The sequence below is a fragment of the Chiloscyllium plagiosum genome, chromosome 37, assembly GCF_004010195.1.
Source record: "Chiloscyllium plagiosum isolate BGI_BamShark_2017 chromosome 37, ASM401019v2, whole genome shotgun sequence".
In the NCBI taxonomy this organism is placed as follows: Eukaryota; Metazoa; Chordata; class Chondrichthyes; order Orectolobiformes; family Hemiscylliidae; genus Chiloscyllium; species Chiloscyllium plagiosum.
Genome location: NC_057746.1, coordinates 11,560,294 through 11,563,951, shown reverse-complemented (window position 1 = coordinate 11,563,951; position 3,658 = coordinate 11,560,294). Strand labels below are relative to the sequence as shown.

At 48.9% G+C, this 3,658-nt stretch overlaps 1 long non-coding RNA gene across 1 annotated transcript in view; it reads left to right on the top strand.

The window, feature by feature from the left end:
• The first annotated feature begins 748 nt into the window (after positions 1-748).
• LOC122541159 overlaps positions 749-3,658 on the top strand; it is a 14,959-nt gene continuing 12,049 nt past the window's right edge. Inside the window, exon 1 of the long non-coding RNA XR_006309535.1 lies at positions 749-842. This is a non-coding gene — a long non-coding RNA (uncharacterized LOC122541159). The remainder of the gene's footprint in view (positions 843-3,658) is intronic.

Here is a 3,658-nt window from a genome sequence, read left to right as displayed (position 1 = left end):
AACACTGGTTAGATATGCCTTCAAGCTGTCCATTATTACTGCAGTACCCACTGTATGTCTAATTTCCTGTTTCATGACATATTTACATTTGTATTGCAGCTTTCACTTTGATAAATATCTCCCATGAACGTTGCTTCCCCTTGCTGTTCCTAAGATCCACCTCACCAGATTCTGTGGAATCTACGTGACGTGGGCTCTGGGGAGGTTAATGATAGATTCAGGCGAGATGTTTGGCGAGGCATATCTGATCATTTTCCATAACTGATACACATAGCCTCCACATCCCCGGACATTATGGGTAATTTCGCGTGGCCAATCCACTTAACATGCACATCTTGGGACTGTGGAAAGAAACTGGAGACTGACATTGAATCTGAATCTCTGGTGCTGTGAGGCAGCAATGCTGCTGTGGTTCTGTTCGCCGAGCTGAAAGTTTTTGTTGCAAACGTTTCGTCCCCTGTCTAGGTGACATCCTCAGTGCTTGGGAGCCTCCTGTGAAGCGCTTCTGTGGTGTTTCCTCTGGCATTTATAGTGGCCTGTCCCTGCCGCTTCCAGTTGTCAGTTTCAGCTGTCCGCTGTAGTGGCCGGTATATTGGGTCCAGGTCGATGTGTTTGTTGATGGAGTTTGTGGATGAGTGCCATGCTTCTAGGAATTCCTTGACTGTTCTTTGTTTGGCTTGCCTTATAATGGTAGTGTTGTCCCAGTCGAATTCATGTTGCTTGTCGTCTGTGTGTGTGGCTACTAGGGATAGCTGGTCGTGTCGTTTCGTGGCTAGTTGATGTTCGTGGATGCGGATCGTTAGCTGTCTTCCTGTTTGTCGTATAAAGTATTTTGTGCAGTCGTTGCATGGGATTGTGTACACTACATTAGTTTTGCTCATGCTGGGTATAGGGTCCTTCGTTTTGGTGAGTTGTTGTCTGAGAGTGGTGCTAACCACTTTGCTACCTAGTGTGGGCAACACAACTTGCCTGCACAGTTCAGTCCTTGAAAAGTGACATTTCAGCAGGGAGATTTCATAACTCCCCAAACCTGTCATTGAGCAACAGGAGGAGGACATTGAGGTCTTGAGCGGCTTGATCAGAAACAGGAGCAGGACATTCTGGCCGTCAGGACTAATGTCAGAACACCAGGAGGACTTCCAGCCCATCGTGTGTGTAAAGCCGGAACATAATGAGTCCATTTCGTCACTCATGCCTCTTATACAGCAACTGGAGCAGATCTTATACAGCCTTGTGCCTATTACACAGGAATTGTGAAAGGGAATGCAGAGGTTATAGAAAGGGAAGGACTTCGAAGAACCAGCTTCACTGGGGAATGAGAAGTAGTGAAAAAACTATTGGGATTCAAGACAAAATGTGAGAAAACGTTATGAAGGAATTAATAATGGGAGATTTCCAAAGCCAATCCACAATCCAGCACAGTCAACATTGTTTTATGAAGGATAAATCATGTTTGAATGATTTGACTAATTTTCTTTAAAAAAACGTAACAAGCAAGGTGGATAATGGGGATCCTATAGATGCATTATATCTGGGCTTCCAGACATCAGTGCATAACGTGCATCGCAAAAGATTAATATGCAAGACAAGAACATATGGGATTAGGAACTTGCTAGGGGAGACGAGTAGCTCACCAGTAAAAGACATGATATGGATCCGCTGGTTTTGGACTGGGTTGGACAAGGTCAAAAATCAAATGACACCAGGTTAGAGTCCAATGGGCTTATTTGTAAACACAAGGTTTCATTGTGCTGCTCCTTCATCAGGTGTCAGAGAGAGAAAGACCTTAAACACAGTAGCTGTAAGAGATACATCAAAGGGTTGTACAACTCATGCACATGAATTGTCCAAACATCTAAGATGGCTCTTAAGTACTTAATCATTTAGAATGGAGGTGCAAGTTTGAATGATTAATATGCAAATCGCAGAATTTATTTCAAGTCACAGCCTGGAGATACCTTCAGGTATTATCGATGTAAATGAAGCAACACTTGCGGTCAGACAATGTATTCTAAGCGTGAGGCTTTGTTTGGACACTGTCTGTGTCTTGACCTGGAGTCAGACTGGTTTTATTTACAAAGTAGGAGTAGCGCGTGTGCGTATGCGTGAGAGAGGGACGTGTCTGTGTGAAGGGGAGAGAGAGAGAGACACTGCGTGTACGTGAGAGAGAGTGAGGTGGAGTGTGCTTGTGAGTGCGGGAGGGAGAGGCTGTGTGTGCATGTGTGTGTGACAGAGTGGAGTGCGTGTGTGGAACGTGAGAGGGGGATTGTCAATGTGTGAGGGGCGGATAGAGAGAGTGTGCATCAGTGTATGTAACGGGGAGTGTGAGAGTGTGTACTTGTCCAGGCTAAGATACAGACAAATACGGCTGATCACTTTCCCCACACACATTCACTCCGTGGTTTCAGAGCTTCCCCTCTCTGCAGCCTCTGCTCCATTTGTTGTTCATGTTACAGATCCAGATGCTGTATCTACAGTCCCCATGCTCCATCCAGAGTCTGGTCACGAAATCCTCAGGTCTCCCTCACAACCTCCAGCAAACCATACCCATCCCCTCCACTAACCGTTCAATAACAGGAGTCAGTTACAAGCCCCTCAGCTACAAGTTAGATGCCTGGTCTTTTACAATCATACTCAAGGGTCTTCCTCTTGTTACTGACCGCACAATCAACTCAGACAGACAAACAGAGGCGTTCCGAAGGCAGGCGCATACCAAGCTTCAAACAGTCGAAACAAATCTCCTGGAACACCTATATCCATGGAGCACCACATGGGACACATTGAGAAGTGAACAACAGCCTGACACTCACCATTTCACTGTTTCTGAGCTCCACCATGCCAGCACTCGAACACGCGGCGTGACATCGAACAATTCTTCCGCCGCCTTCGCCTCCGTGCCTACTTCTTTAACCAAGACTCTCGCCCACCCTCTGACGACCCCTTCTCCCGCCTCCAACACACCCCATCCACCTGGACACCCCGTGCTGGCCTCCTACCTGCCCTCGACCTCTTCATAGCCAACTGCCGCCGCGATATTAACCGCCACCTGAACTCCCTCACCCCTCTCACCCACTCGAAGCTCTCACCCTCGGAACGCGCAGCCCTCCACTCACTCCGTTGCAACCCAAACCTCACTATCAAACCAGCAGACAAGGGAGGCGCGGTAGTAGTTTGGCGCACCGACCTCTACACCGCTGAGGCCAAACGCCAGCTCGCAGATACCTCCTTCTACTGCCCCCTTGATCATGACCCCGCCCCTCACCACCAAACCATCACCTCCCAGACCGTCCATAACCTCATCACCTCGGGGGATCTCCCATCCACCGCCTCCAACCTCATAGTCCCACAACCCCGCACCTCCCGCTTCTACCTCCTGCCCTAAATCCACAAACCTGACTGCCCCGGCCGACCCATTGTCTCCGCCTGTTCCTGCTCCACCGAACTTATCTCCGCATACCTTGACACCGTCCTGTCCCCCTTAGTCCAAGAACTCCCCACCTACGTTCGGGACACCACCCATGCCCTCCACCTGCTCCATGATTTTCGCTTCCCCAGTCCCCAACGCCTTATTTTCACCATGGACATCCAGTCCCTGTACACCTCCATCCCCCATCACGAAGGACTCAAAGCCCTCCGCTTCTTCCTTTCCCGCCATACC